The sequence below is a fragment of the Podarcis gaigeae genome, assembly GCF_964106915.1.
Source record: "Podarcis gaigeae genome assembly, chromosome: 10".
In the NCBI taxonomy this organism is placed as follows: domain Eukaryota; kingdom Metazoa; phylum Chordata; class Lepidosauria; order Squamata; family Lacertidae; genus Podarcis; species Podarcis gaigeae.
The window spans coordinates 61,706,743-61,723,506 of NC_139686.1; positions in this window are offsets into that span (position 1 = coordinate 61,706,743).

Genomic DNA, 16,764 nt, shown 5'->3' on the forward strand with positions numbered 1-16,764 from the left:
TCATTTTTGCTTAATCCTTTATATCTTTTCTGCTAAAACCACATAGTTTTATTCCAACATCTTTCTAACCTTCCTTAATTTTACAATATTTCTGTAAATAAACTTTAAATTTCTTCCACTCTTCTTCCACCGACTCTTCTCCTTGGTCTCGGATTCTGCCAGTCATCTCAGCCAGTTCCATGTAGGCCATCACCTTCATCTTCCCGGGTGGGTAGATCTTGTGGCAGATGTGACTAATTTTGACTTCATAAATCTGAAAGTGAACAGTGTGCCCACCTAAGGCTGAGCAACAGGCTCTCTTTGTTATCTGCGTGCCAAGGCAGCCGAACCACAAAGTTCCCAGGAGAACAATAAAATACACTGAGACAAAGTATTTTGGTTTGTGTGTTCAAATAGGCCACAACTTTAATGGTTACAGATGTGAGTGGTTTGGCTTACGCATTGGGTGAAGTCAGGCTATATCTTGACTCTTGCCCGTCTGCAGCGACTCCACTTAAGGGTAAACCACCGATGGGGTTGCCCTATGACTTATGACTAGGGCTAGGGTTGGTGACATGGCCCTAGCCCACGTCCAGGCTTTGGACAGGATTCATACCCCGGATCCCCGGAGGGCAACCAAAATGGTCAAAGGCCTGGAAACGATGCCTTATGAGGAACGGCTAAGGGAGCTGGGCATGTTTAGCCTGGAGAAGAGGAGGTTAAGGGGTAATATGATAGCCATGTTCAAATATATAAAAGGGTGTCACATAGAGGAGGGAGAAAGGTTGTTTTCTGCTGCTCCAGAGAAGCGGACACGGAGCAATGGATCCAAACTACAAGAAAGAAGATTCCACCTAAACATTAGGAAGAACTTCCTGACAGTAAGAGCTGTTCGACAGTGGAATTTGCTGCCAAGGAGTGTGGTGGAGTCTCCTTCTTTGGAGGTCTTTAAGCACAGGCTTGACAACCATATGTCAGGAGTGCTCTGATGGTGTTTCCTGCTTGGCAGGGGGTTGGACTCGATGGCCCTTGTGGTCTCTTCCAACTCTATGATTCTATGATTCTAGGATACCCTTCCTGAGGAGGAGCAGGTGAAGGCAACAAACCAGCACGACTCTTCGGCTCTCTTTGTTATTTTGCTTAAATAGCCCAAGCATTACATATTGGTTATCCAACATGGTGCCCTGCAGATATTGTTAGACTCCAACTCCCATCAGCCCTAGCCAGCATGGCCAACAGCCAAAGGTGATGGGTGTTGTAGTTTGAGAACATGTGGAAGATATCACATTGACTATCCCTGCAGTACAATAATGGCCAGAGTCATTCCAGTGGAGGCAGGAATGCTGTGGCAGGATGAGATGTTCCAAGGACATATGATTGGTATTGATTACTGCATGCATATCTCCCTGCTATGAAGGAACACCAGGTAGATTCCCAGGTGGTCTTCCATCCAGACATTGGCCAGACCTAGACCTGCCTTGCTTCAACAAGGTAACTCCATATTTTGCCTAATGAACACTGGGACTTATGTGTTCATCTCTGTGTGGTATGGAAATCAGCTGCTCCTATTTTTTAACTGAATATTAATTGTGGGGAGGGCAAAATACACCCCCATCAAGGCATTCACAGAAGAAAATTGATCTAAAGTCTGTGAATCTATAAAAGGAGGAAATACTGCAGAACATAGTGTTAGAGAGGAAGAGGTGTGGACAAAGTCTTTACATACATACACACACAAAACAAAAACAGAAAGCTGAGCAATTCCCTTTGCTTCCCGAAGCTGTTCTATTAACAGCTCCTTTTATGCAATAAAGGAATGACTATTTATTAGAAATACAGTCTGTCTGCGTCTGATGTTCTCAGCGTAGCAGCTGAAGGGTGATTTAAACCACCCCTCCCAAATGAGGGACTTATTTTAAGCCACAAAATAAACATCATCTGGGTTCAGTTACACACTTTTGCAGAAACTGTAGTCTGGCATACTGTTTTCCGCGAAGCTGCCTCAGACCTCTGCTTCAGCAAACTCAGTACTGTATGCACAAGTCGCATTCAGTGTTCTCAGACCTGGGCCTCACCTTTAACCCAAACATGTACTTGCAACCCATTTCTTAATTATTATTTTTTACCATATATTTCTGTGCTGGGAGTAAACATAAGAACATGAGAACAAATGGGTCATAACCCTGGGAGTCATTTTGGTCTCACAGCTGTCCATGGAGGCGCAGGTCAATTCTGTGTCCAGGGCAGCTATCTACCAGCTCCATCTGGTACGTAGGCTGAGACCCTATCTGCCTGCGGACTGTCTCGCCAGAGTGGTGCATGCTCTGGTTATCTCCCGCTTGGACTACTGCAATGCACTCTACGTGGGGCTACCTTTGAAGGTGACTCGGAAACTGCAATTAATTCAGAATGTGGCAGCTAGACTGCTGACTGGAAGTGACTGCAGAGACCATATAACACTGGTCCTGAAAGATCTTCATTGGCTCCCAGTATATTTCCGAGCGCAATTCAAACTGTTGGTGCTGACCTTTAAAGCCCTAAACGGCCTCGGTCCTGTATACCTGAAGGAGCATCTCCACCCCCATCATCCAGCCCGAACACTGAGGTCCAGCGCCGAGGGCCTTCTGGCGGTTCCCTCGCTGCAAAAAGTGAGGTTACAAGGAACCAGGCAGTGGGCGTTCTAAGTAGTGGCGCCTGCCCTGTGGAACGCCCTCCCAGCAGATGTCAAGGCAATAAACAACTATTTTATTTTTAAAAGACAACTTAGGGAGGTTTTTAATGTGTGACGCTTTATTGTTTTAAAGATTTGGTTGGAAGCCACCCAGCATGGCTGGGGAAACCCAGCCAGATGGGAGGGGTATAAATTATTATTATTATTATTATTATTATTATTATTATTATTATTATTACTACTACTACTACTACTACTGAGCCTCTTGGACCTGCCAATTACAGAGGTTCGAATCCCCGTGATGGGATGAGCTCCCATTGCTCGATCCCAGCTCCTGCCAACCTAGCAGTTCAAAAGCACATCAGTGCAAGTATATAAATAGGTACCACTGTGGCAGGAAGGTAAACAGCATTTCCATGCGCTCTGGTTTCCATTACTGTATCCCGTTGCACCAGAAGCGGTTTAGTCCTGCTGGCCACACGACTCAGAAAGCTGTCTGTGGACAAACTCCGGCTCCCTTGGCCTGAAAGTGAGATGAGCAGTGCACCCCATAGTTGCCTTTGACTGAACTTAACCATCCAGGGGTCCTTTACCTTTACCTTTTTTTACCTCTCAGTGGCCAACCAGATGCATGCAAGAAACCAACAAGGAGGACCCAAAGACAAGAGGACTCTCCCCTTCTGCATTTTCCAGCAAATGGTATTCAGCACAGCATAGGCATCATGTCTAGTAACTATTGGGAGCCTTCTCCTCCACAAAGTTGTCTAATCCTCTTTTAAAACCATCCTAGTTAGTGTCAGTCAAGTCAGTCAAGTACTTTATTATGGTCATAGACCAGCATAAGCAAAACACCTAAATAAATAGCATTAACAGTATGAATCTAAGCGAATAATTATTAAATAAATAGGAGCAAGAACCAAACATAGATTTAAACCTATACATAGAATACTTAGTTAAGCATAGATAATGGGCGAGTACAAATTTATAAGAAAAATTAAAAGATCTGTTAATACAGCTATATGGGGTGGGCTTCAGAAGTGTGGATCTAACAATAGGGGCCTTTAGTTTAGGACTGAGTTGTAGCATAGACCATTTTTCGTCAAATATCTATGATGGCAGCGCAAAATCTGGCGACTGAATATGAGACTTGTGGGCTCTCGTCCTGTAGTAATAGGGAGATGTTCTGTTGTTCTGAACGCCCAGGAAACTTATATAAGATGGGTTGGATAAACCTAGTTCAAATGTCTATATAATACCGGCAAGGAAGAAGGGCACGATCCGTTGTTTCCTGCTGCCCAGAGCCACATGTGCATTTCCTCCCCTCGTAAGTTATCTTCCTAGTTAGTTAGTTAGTTAGTTGTTGTTGTTGTTGTTGTTGTTGTTGTTGTTGTTGTTGTTATTATTATTATTATTATTATTATTATTATTATTATTATTATTATTTACTTATACCCTGCCCATCTGGCTGGGCTTCCCCAGCTACTCTGGGTAGCTTGCAACAAAATATTAAAATACAGTAATGCATCAAACATTAAAAGCTTCCCTAAACTTCAGATGTCTTCTAAAAGTCTGGTAATTGTTGTTCTCTTTGACATCTGGTGGGATGGTGTTCCACAGGGCGGGCACCACTACCGAGAAGGCCCTCTGCCTGGTTCCCTGTAACTTGGCTTCTCGCAGTGAGGGAACCTCCAGAAGGCCCTCAGAGCTGGACCTCAGTGTCCGGGTAGAATGATGGGGTGGAGATGCTCCTTCAGATATACTGGACCGAGGCCGTTTAGGTCTTTAAAGGTCAGCACCAACACTTTGAATTGTGCTCAGAAACTGGGAGCCAATGTAGGTCTTTCAAGGCCGGTGTTATATGGTCTCGGCGGCCGCTCCCAGTCACCAGTCTAGCTGCTGCATTCTGGATTAGTTGTAGTTTCCAGGTCACCTTCAAAGGTAGCCCCACATAGAGCACATTGCAGTAGTCCCAGCGGGAGATAACCAGAGCATGAACCACTCTGGTGAGACAGTCCGCGGGCAGGTTGGGTCTCAGCCTGCATACCAGATAGAGCTGGTAAACAGTGGCCTGGACACAGAATTGACATGTGCCTCCATGGACAGCTGCGAGTCCAAAATGACTCCCAGGCTGCGCACCTGGTGCTTCAGGGGCACAGTTAGCTGCCATCACTGCCTTTTGTTAAACTTCCATAGTTTGACTATGTGCTATATGCACAAGAGCCAACTCCTAGGGGCCAATCTATTTTTCCAGCCCCTCCCCTGACAGAAACAAATTGGGGAGGGCAGAAAATGGGAAAGTTTCTGGTGGGTGGATGTGGGGGTTTGCGGGGGGGGGGGGCTTCACATGCCTCTAGAAAATCAGCTCTCAGTTCTCTAACCAACGGGTCAAAATTGTGGGATGTGGGTTCGATGGAGGAAGTTGTGGTTTAGATTGCTTTGTTTATTTTATGCTTGGTCATTGTCTGAAAAGAAGGCGAAGAGGAGGAACGGGAAGCATGACTTGGGTCGGCTCGGAATTACTCAGTAGCCTCACATGAACAGAAATGGCGCAAGGGGTTCCCCACACTTCCTTTTTGTCCTGTCCTAGAAAGCACAGGTCCGAAAAGTTTTCTGCTTGTCCCATGCTTCCCAGGCACAGGTCTGAGGTCTTTCCCCCTTTGCCCTCCTCCTTTCCAAGGAAAAACCTGCTCTAAATCAGAGAAAATCAATCTGGAGAGAAACCCACATTTTATCTTTACCTTTTTATATATCTAGGATGTGTAATCTGTGGCTTCCCAGATGTTCATGAACTACAGCTGCCATCATCCCATCATCCCCATCCATGTTGGCTGGGGCTGATGGGATCTGGAGTCCAGCAACATCTCGGATGGAAATGGACAGATACCCTAGTTTTAGTTTCTCTCAGTTACTTCATTTTCCAATCTTAAATTCACTTCTCCACATTTGTGTGTCCAGATCCAGAAACCTCCCCCCTAAATAAATTCACACTTGACTCAAATTTTGGTTTGGTTTTTGGCAGAATTTAGGCCACAACTTTATTGATTACAGAAAGTGACTGGCTGCATAGGCTCTGGTTCGACTAGCTCCCTGCCATGCAGGTAGCGCTGACCCAGGGTTCCAGCATAGGTCAGCCAAGGGTGAACACCTGGATAAGCGGAAAGCCGGGAACAGGCTAACTCCGCCACCCATATGTCCCCCTGGACTCAGGCATGGGCACAACCCCCTCTCAGGGGTTGACCAAACCACCTAGTTCCTGGATTCCTTTAACGGAATACCCTTCACATAGGGGTGGTGAGAGCATTCCCCCATCCCTATCACCTGAACCAGAGCCTATTCGCAACCTTAAGAGTTGTGACAATTTGCTACACGGCATGCAAAATCCAAATGGCAACAGCCATTCAGCCAAGTGGGGAGAATTCCTGCTGTTTCCCGTCCCAATGACAGACAACACACAACGGCATAGCAAGGCCAAGCGCACAGCCCTAAATATAGGGAGAGGTGGGTGAGTGTTCCGAATTCACGCACCGAAAGAGGAAGCTCTGGGTCACGTGCATGGGCATAAATAGGTCCCTCAAACCATTTGGACTGCGTCCCATTGGCCAGATTGCACCCAGCTTCAAGGGACCTACCAATCAGGTGTTGTGGCGGACCAATTGTACCCACACACAACACAGGATGTCTGTTTTCCAGGTCTCACCTCTTTAAGGGAGGACCAGATTTCTGCAGCAACTTTCGTGTGTGTGTGTGTGTAATTATCTGTATTTTAGTGCAAATTTATCTCAACAAGGACAATTTTCTATGCAATTTTGACTAATATACACAGCTTTTCACTAATGTATGCATTGTTACGCAGACTTTCCCCCTAACATATGCATTTTGCATGCACTGTTTTGGTTAGAGGAGTGCGTCACAAAATTTGCAGGAGTGAAAATTGCAAATGATAGGTGTGCTTCCTCTATCGGTTCAAGAAGTGTGAATTAGGCAGTTGCTCATTAAAAGGCAAGGAACAATCAAACAGTCTCTCCCATCCCAAATCTGAAGAGCTTCAGCTTTACAGAATTCTGAAGAAATCGCAACTCATCTGTTCATTGGGAGCATCGGGGGTCAAAAAAACCAATAAAGCAAAGCTGAAAGCCACCGTATGTTCAGTGTTTGCTTTCCATCTCTCAAAGGGCTTTTCTCACCAGCGATCCTGGGGATTCCCAGAGGGACACCATATGATCAGCTTGGAAAAGGAAGTAGCTTTTCCTCACATATACCACATGGGAGATAACTGACAGCCTTGGCATTTGCTTGGGCCCTGGGTGTTTGCCTTAGTCACGCTGTTATCACTTGAATACTCCCATGCGGTTGGGCAGATATCCACCGTGTGCCAAGATTTTCTGCCCTTCTTTTGTAATCTAAATTTACAAGGGCTAATTTCGGGCAGGGTGACGTAAATCACACACAGCTGTCAATACTCTGAGGGAAACGAGTGGGTGCAGATATGAAGCTGGCCTTAGGAACGATTTGGTTTATGGGATTGTTGATCTCACAAGATCCACTGTGTCATTTGTCTGAGTGATCGGAAGTCAATCATTCTTCCTTTAGGGCAGAGATACTCAAGCTTTTAAATTTATTTCTGAGGTACCTGATAATAGCTCCCTGGGAAGAGGGATCCACCCTGGGAACTGTAGTTCTGTGAGAGGACCAAGAACCCTCAGGTTTCTTTTTTAAAAAAATAATTTTATTTGGTTTTACATTTAACATTTGCATTCATATATAAATCATAATCCTATACAAATAGGATTCTCTGAATCCCTAGACTTCCCTCCACCCCTCAATGAGTTCCATATTTATTTTTTCTTTTTATTCAGCTGCATCGTATAATGTTCTCTATATTTCCTTAAAACTCAATTGTTACCATAGTTCTTGTTACATTGCAAGTGTTCTTAAATCCTGCCAATGCTTTTAATCATTTACAGTGTTCCTCTAAGATGACCGGCAGAATCCGTGACCAGAGGAGAGAGACGGTGGAAGAGGACTGGAGAAAATTTAAAGTTTATCTTAGGAACTGTTGTAAAATTTCGGAATGCTAAAATGTCAAGGGATATAAGATAGAGAATTATAGCTGTTAAATCTTAAATTTAAATAAAATATAAAGAGAATCAGTTATGAATTGGAATGAAGGATTGCTAGAAATGCTGTCTTAAAAAAAATAAGGGTGCAGTGAAGGGAAGGCTTGGGGAAGTCGTGTTATGTATGTTATTGTATGTTATGTTTTAGTATGTTATGTTATGTCATTGTATGTTATGTTATGTTTTTATTTTGTTATATTTGTGAAAATGAATAAAAAATATTTAAAAAAAAAATACAGTGTTCCTCTAAATAACATACAAATTTTCCCCATTCTTTATTAAATATATTGTCTTCTTGGTTTCTGATCTTCCCAGTCATTTTTGCCATTTCGGCATAATCCATCATCCTTGTTAACCATTCTTCTGTGGTAGGGACTTCGTCTTCCTTCCATCTCTGGGCCAAAAGTATCCTCCCAGCCATTGTAGCTACATGAACAGTCTTTCCTGCTCCTTTGGTATTTCTGGACCTAAAACTCCTAATAAAAAAGCTTCTGGTTTTTCCCACAAAAGTTATTGCATGGACAGGTGGAGTCCCCCCAACCCCAGGCGACCCCTGAGCAGAATAATGACTCAAGACAACGTGCTATGGGATTAAAATTGGCCACAAATTTATTAAATTTCAGATGCAGGGAGACCTTGGCTCAGGCATTGGGCGTTTATCCTTCCCAGTCCCCAGCCAGGGATCTGGGGGGATATCAGGGTTATCCAGAATGTGTGGGGATTGGGCTGGCTCTGGAGAACATATGTTCAAGCAGAGAGCCCGCCCCCCCCCCCATTTCGCCGCTGTCGCAGGGGAGAGCAATGACAACCTCTAGGCGTACGGCCAAAGATTAATCTCAAGACCCCTTTAACGGGGAACCCTGGGATCACCGCTGCAAGGGGTCACCACTCCCCCCCCATTTAGGAAGATAGATTAAAGGATTCCGCCCAAGGCCTAAAACCGCCAAAGTTGTGACATTTTGCTACGGGGAAGGCAAAACCTGCCAATGCAGGAGAATTCCTTTCCTGCCCTTCAACAGCGACCATGATGTAGCAGCGCCTACGTACCTGTGGAGAAGAGGTTAACCTGCAAGGAAGGCTTAACTGAGGGAGGGCAGGGTGGGAGAAGCTCTGGAGCCAACTGACGCTTCGCAGGTAAGATTCACCTTCTGTTGTGGGGGCACTACAGTCCATCCCCTTACCTGGCCAATCCCCTGGCAACACCTCCCCAGGCAGATTTGGGTGATTGGCTGAGGTAGCCTGAGACCTCCAGGTATCCACCCTGGGGAGGGCAAAGCCAGCCCATACTACCGGGAGCCGCACTGGGATCCGGGGAGCTGCATGCGACCACACAAAAGGTGCCCCCCATTTGATGTGGGGAGCGGTCATTTCAAACTTTTTTTTCAACTCATAATATATCATTTCCCAGTATGCTTTCATTGTCTTGCACGTCCACCACATATGGTGGAATGTGCCTTCTTTCTCTTTGCATTTCCAATGAATATTTGTAGCTGTTCTATACATTTTTGCTAATTTAGTAGGAGTTAGGTACCAACGATACATCATTTTCGTATAATTTTCCTTCAATGTACAACATGATGTAAATTAAGAAACCTCAGGTTTCTTAACAAACTACAGTTCCCAAGATGCTTTGGGGGAAACCATGACTGTCTAAAGTGGTGTGATATTGCTTTAAATGTGGCCAAATACAATTTAGAGTAAAAGAATTGAAATATATCCATGCATCCCTCCATTTTTTGCCCACTCCCAAGGAGCGAAGAGGCCTTTCTAGGCCAAGTTGTCCAAGAACACCCACTGAAATCAATAAAAAAATCTGGAGCCTACCCTACATACTTTTCCTGCAACCCAAAAGCGCAGGATCAGGATCAGGAAGAAACATGAGTCACTGCCCTCTCCTTTCTCACTGCATCCTTTGAAGATATATCCTCCAACATTTCTCTGATGAAAACAGAGACGTCCCCTCCAACATTTGCATGTCTAGACCCCGCAACCACCCCTCGTTGAGGAATAAAACACACCAGGACACAGATACAGTGGTACCTCAGATTACATATGCTTCAGGTTACATACGTTTCAGGTTACAGACTCCGCTAACCCAGAAATAGTACCTCGGGTTAAGAACTTTGCTTCAGGATGAGAACAGAAATCGTGCTCTGGCGGTGCGGTGGCAGCTGGAGACCCCATTAGCTAAAGTGGTACTTCGGGTTAAGAACAGTTTCCGGTTAAGAACAGACCTGCTGAACAAATTAAGTACTTAACCTGAGGTACCACTGTATTAGGTTAATGTTATTGGGCAAATTTAGGCCACAACTTTATTGATTACAGAATGTGAGAGTTAATTGGCTTAGGGATTGAATGGACCTGACTATATCTGACTCCTGCCTGCTGCGCAGGGAGTCCGGTATGGATAAACCACCAGAGTGGGGAGCCCTATCAATGCAAACCAACTCAAGCTCCCCCAGGTGTTCCAGATGGGTCATGTCATGGCCCTAGCCCTGCCCCGGGCTTCGGACAAGATCCACACCCCCGGATTCCTTTAACGGAATACCCTCCCCCGCCCCTGGGGGAGAGTGGGTGGCCACGTAGTCCACTGCAACTCCTCCCCACTAGAAAGTGGAGCGGACTTCTCTGATGAAAATAGGGACCTCAAGAAAAAAGCAGGACATTCCAGGATCAAATCCTATAAAGGATTAAATCCTGTAAAGCTGGGTCTGTGTGCTGGTCCCGAGGGTTAACTGTGAGGTGAGGTCCGAGTCCAGTCCGAGGTCAAATGTGCGGTATGGAGGCTGTCCGTCAAAGCTGAAGCGAGGTCCAAGGCATGGAGTCGGGTGAGGTCAGGAACTCTGGCTGAAGAGCAGGACAGGGTGCAGGCAGGAGCAGACTACCAACAATGTTGCTCCCGCAATCTGGGACTGAGGCTGGCTGGTTTTCATCTGCCCTGAGGCATAGGGCAGCCCCGGTCCACAGGTGACTCGCCTCTCCTGGCGTGGAGGCGAGCACTCCTCCTGTAGGAACTTAGTTCCCTCCGCCTCTCTGCCCTGAGCCTCTGCAGCTCAGGAGAGGCTGAAGGGTTACTGGACCCAGAAGCAACCTCAGCTTCCCCTGACAGGGCTGTGAGTGGAACACCTGCAGGCAATGGGTCCTCCATCACCTCAGGAGGCAGAGTAGACTCAGCTGGTGCCTGCACCTGAGGATCCAGCACAGGTGAGGACCCTTCAGGCTCAGGCCCCAGCCCCGGCTCAGCTGGTTCTGGAGGCAGCAACTCCTGTGCAGGCTGGGATTCCTCAGGTTCAGCCTCCGAGTCCGAATCCCAGGCCATCACAGACTGTCCCTGAAAAATACAGACACTTCGAAGGTCTGGGAAGGTATAAAGCAACTCTTGGGCAAATATAGATCTGACCCTTGGGTCAGACGCCCCAGTCCCCAGCTGAGACTGCCACCATCCACTTTCCCACCAATTCCTCTCCTGCTCCTATCAGCTGCAGAAGTTCCTGGGAGGAAAAATTCAAACGCTGGAATGCAGGAGCATAGAGCCAGCCCAATCATACAGGGAAACTAGGCCGCCTCAATCCAAGTGCCAATAATTCCTGAGATGCCTGTCACAGCCATGAAAATGTCTTGCCTAGACTTTGAAAGGAGGCATCTTAGCAGCTCATCAAGCAGATTCTGGCCCCCGGGGTGTTTGTGCTGTCATCAACACAGCTTTACAAATGGTTGCGGCAACTATGATTGAACATACACGCCAGCTTTGTCATAATTGTAACAGTCTGTCCTTTCTGCGTTTCATTTCTTTGGGTTCCTTGGCACTTACAACATTTCGCCGTCCCTGTTAAGTTGTGGGTGAACATATCAGACGACACAGCGATTCTTCAAACAGTTCTTGTTTATTCACAGGCCAGAACAGAACGGAACTGAAGGGTTCAGCCAGCCTGCTTATATAAAGCTCCACTAGAACGCAACTGTAACCACTTTCTGTAACTATCCAATCACGGAACGTCACTTTCAATCCCCTATTTGCATATGTGGACCTGAGTGAAAACTATCTACAGTATCCCCCTGCTGGCCCAGGGTGAGAAATTCAGTACATAACAGTCCCCCCACCCCCCTAAAAAAAGAATGTGTATATGTCTTCCAACTGTGGCTAACACTTGCCCGTCGGATGACGTGGATTCTAGTCCATTAGAGTTTATGCCATAGATTTCATAGAATCATGGAATTGTAGAGCTGGAACTGACCCGCCCCCCCCAAGGTCATCTAGTTGAACCCCCTGCACTGTAGGAATCTCAGCTAAAGCATCCATGACAGATGGCCATCCAACCTCTGCTTAAAAACCCCCAAGAATGGATTTGTTAGTTATTGTTTTTTAAAAAAATATGTTTTATTGATCAATTTCCACATAACAAACTATCAGACCATATAATCACATACATTATTATATGTATTTTAAAAGTCTGCTCACACATGCATACTCAACCTGAAAGTCACAGAAGGGGGTGGGGGGGAATCATCAAATGTAGTATTTCCCATAGCGTGCTGTAATGGGGTTCTGCAATGAAATCCTTTTCCCAGATTCACACCATCTCTTTGCTGTCCCCATTTAAAAAATAATGGGAATAATATTTGGACTTGGCAAATGGGCCGGTTCCAGATGGAGACTGTGGTCTAAAATTCGCCTGATTATCAAGTACCTCTCACTACAGCCCTCGGAAAGTGACGTGCTTGCTGCTTTTCATTGTGAAAAGTTCAGACTTGAATCGAAATAATGCCAATTCACTTCTGGCCTCTGGGTCTCTGTTAAAGCCAGCCCTGGCATTTGGCAGAGTGAAGCGGTGGCCTCGGGTGGCAGATGTAGTGAGGATGGTATCAGTTGTTTCCTTCTGTTGCCACACTGCCTTCCCTCCAGCCCTTTTCCTAGCCTACTGCCTTGGGTATACTGAAGAAGACTGCCCCCTTATCCGTGTTGGAATAAGGACTAGCTTCCAGTCCAGTTGGAATGGATGGGGCCACCATCTTTTCCTTGACCTCAGGCGGCAAAATGTCTTCAGCTCGTGCTGTTCTTAGAAACAAAGTAGACACTGAAAGGGCAAAGAGATGAGTCATTCCAAGCCAAACAGTGTGTTGCATAAATTAAGGAAATCCAGCAGCATGAGGACAAAAGAAGAGGCATCTGTTGCCAAGGGATGACTGGAGGGGCTCTACTTTTTGAACTTTTTTTCCTCCTGTACTTCTTTCTGCCAGGAAAAAGTATTTTTTACAGGACACTGAAGCAAACTGTGTGTTAGGGGTTCGGGATTATCAGAAGCTGCCCAAGTCAGTCCACCTAACTTAGTACTGTCTGCACTTCCTGACAACAGCTCTCAAACATTTTTGGGTGTTTTCGTAAAAAATGGTCAACATCTTTGGGGTGTCCTGGTTTTTACTTCTTGAAATACAGCAACCCAGGACCTTCTGAGCAGCCACCAAGACACACAGACCTTCCTTGCTTTTGTTCATCCTAAAAAACCTGTGAGGCCTTCAGGAAACATTCACTTAGGCCAGGAGCAGCCATGGTGTTATGAATTCAGACAGGACAAGTAAGTGTGTTGATTTTCTCCTTGACACTCTTCTTTCTGCCCATTCATTTACCTTTCCCTCTAGGCCCACATCTGCACCACCTCCAAGGGCAAGTTGAGAGGTGCTCACTACGTATCTTTGCTTTCTCTCATTGCTTACTCCCTTGGAGAGGGCACGTGAACAGGCAGCAGCTGCAAGGAAGATGAGCAGCAGACCCAGGAAGTGCCAGAGGTCAGCAAAGGACAACCACATGTCAGTGGTAGATGGAGCCAGAGGCCCAAAGTGGGTGATGCAATGGACATGATTCTTACCTGCTGTTAGCTGCAGAACTGTGCCAGATAAGGAACCCCTAGGCTGGCTTATGAAAACCAGCCTGGCTGGCCTAAACATGACAAAACGGGTTGATGGGCCATCTGAGAGGAATATTTGGGCCTGACAAGACAGATGTTCCCAAGGTGATGGGGCATGTGTTTGAGGTGACAGGAAAAGGGAGTCTTGAGCAAGGGTTACTGGGAATTAGAAGAAGAAGAAGAAGAAGAAGAAGAAGAAGAAGAAGAAGAAGAAGAAGAAGAAGAAGAAGAAGAAGAAGAATTTATTATTTGTACCCCGCCCATCTGCCTGGGTTTCCCCAGCCACTCTGGGCGCCTTCCAACAAAGATTAAAAATACATTAAAATGTCACACATTAAAAACTTCCCTGAACAGAGCTGCCTTCAGATGTCTTCTAAATGTTAGATCATTGTTTATCTCTTTGACATCTGATGGGAGGGCTTTCCACAGGGCGGGCACCACTACCGAGAAGACCCTCTGCCTGGTTCCCTGCAGCTTTGCTTCTCGCAATGAGGGAACCGCCAGAAGGCCCTCAGTGCTGGACCTCAGTTTCCAGGCTGAACAATGGGGGTGGAGATGCTCCTTCAGAGATACAGGACCGAGGCCGTTTAGGGCTTTAAAGGTCAGCACCAACACTTCGAATTGTGCTCGGAAACATACTGGGAGCCAATGTAGGTCTTTCAGGACCGGTGTTATATGGTCTTGGCGATCACTCCCAGTCACCGGTCTCACTGCTGCATTCTGGATTAGTTGTAGTTTCCGGGTCACCTTCAAAGGTAGCACCACGTAGAGAGCATTGCAGTAATCCAAGCGGGAGATAACTAGAGCATGCACCATTTTGATGAGACAGTCTGTGGGCAGGTAGGGTCTCAGCCAGCGTACCAGATGGAGCTGGTAGACAGTTGCCCTGGACACAGAATTGACCTGCACCTCCAGGTCTGCCACTGCTCCAGCCATATTGCCTAAATTCTCTTTCTCCTTCTCTTGTTTATCCATGCTGGAGAAAACATACATGCGTTCTGCTATTGCTTTACACCATCCTCTGCCTAGGTTTATTTAAAAGCATGTTATGTTAGGCCATTGCACCCTGGTGAGTCCTTTGGTTCTGTTACGAATTATGAGCAAAAGCAAGCCACAGGCTTCATCTCGACACGCACGCAAATCCCCAGTGTGATGACAGCAGAGGATGGCATAAATAAGCATGTTGTCATTAAGACTGCAGCTCATGACCATTTGACGTAATGACGCTTCTGGACTTCATTAACCATTCTGCCTGTATGCAGACATGCCCCCAAGACTAACATCTGATGGGTTTATTGATGCAGCGATGGGCAATAAACACACAGGTCAGATCATCCACTAACAGAGATTGCTGTGTAAATGTGAAGCACAGTGAGGAAATAATGTTCAGAGTGGCATTGCCTCAGGGCCAAGTGAAACCATGTTAAATGCATGGTTTTCATCGATGAAGAGAAGGAGGAGGAGGAGGAGGAGGGAGGAAAAGCCACAGGCAAGCGATCAGGACAGTGACGAGATAGAGGGTTAACCCTTGATCTCCACATCTTTCCAATGAAAACTGCCTGCCCTGGAGTCCCATTGCCCCAGGTAGGAATGGAGTAGAAATTCAGTTTGGTTTGGATTGTAACACAGACTTACCTAATTTCCTGGAAGCATCACGGATTCTTCAAAATTCGCAGTTCTCTGAATTTTGTGGTGCTGTTCCCCAACCCAAAAATACCTACTGAAATGTATGAAAGTGTGTATCCATGAAAATGCCATACCACTATGCATTATGTATAGGGAAATGGCTTGCAAAAATGTATTTATTAAGAGAAATGTGTGCCGGAACACTGGTGAATTTTTGTGAGGACCTTTGTTTAAAATAGTAATAATCACAAGCTGATGGGGCAAACTGAATTGAAGATTAAAAAATAAGAAAGTGATTAAAAATAGGAAACAGAAAAAATCTGAAATTGACAGATTTGTGTCCATCCCTAGTCCTTGAATGGAAACGCCTTTCTATTTGCTTGCTTCACTTGTATGAGTTCAGTGCTCAGCTGCAGCCCTTAAAGAAGGGATTATGTGGTCCACTGGGTTTCTGGGTACTCCCAGTATATCATTCCTGATCTTTGGGCCAGGCATAGGCAAACTCGGCCCTCCAGATGTTTTGGGACTACAACTCCCATCATCCCTAGCTAACAGGACCAGTGGTCAGGGATGATGGGAGTTGTAGTCCCAAAACATCTGGAGGGCTGAGTTTGCCTATGCCTGCTTTAGGCTGTGCTAGTTGGGACTGATCCAGTTCAAGATGCTGCTAATGGGACAAGAGTAGTGGCGGAGTGTGTCTTCATGGCACCCAAGGGTGTGGCTGGAGGGGGCAGGGAGGGGCAGCTGGCCCCCCCAATCAATAAAAACCAGCCCAATCAAATCAGCCCAATCACACCAAACATGAGGCTAAACAAAGGTCTGCTCTTGGCTTACCAATCATGGTTTGTTCAAACAAAACAAACCAGGATCACTTGTTCGGGTATCTTCCTTTCACGTGTCCCAAGGTATATTCAACAGCAGCTTTTGACAATAACTTTTACCAGATTGCTGCTTTCAAATATTTTATCAGATGTTCAATGGTTCTCACCCTTACCACCCTTTGTGAGGAGAAATGTGATGTGCAAAACACACAATAAAATCTGTTTTGTGGGCCAGTGTCTGAAGATGGGATCTCTTGAAATCACTGAATTTATTATTATTATTATTCCTTTGCTTTTTGTCATTTTCCTATTGCTGCTTGCTGTTCCCCTTCTCTCTATTTAGCAACAGGGGACCTGTGACTCTCCAACCATTGTTGTTCTACAGCGTCAATTATCCCTGAGACCATCAGATGTATTGACTTGGGCTGATGGGAGTTGGAGTCCCTCAGTTTCTGGAGAGTCACGGTTCGCTGCACATTATGGATTCAGGCCTATTATATATATTTTAAATTCTTGAAAAGCCTTCTCTGGCATCTTTTCTCTACTTGAGCTGTCCTCTACTTTCATGTACCAAGAGTTGGGATTGTCTTCTTCCTCAGCACATCTTAGCACACTCAGATTCTAACATCCCAGCACTTTCCTGCATT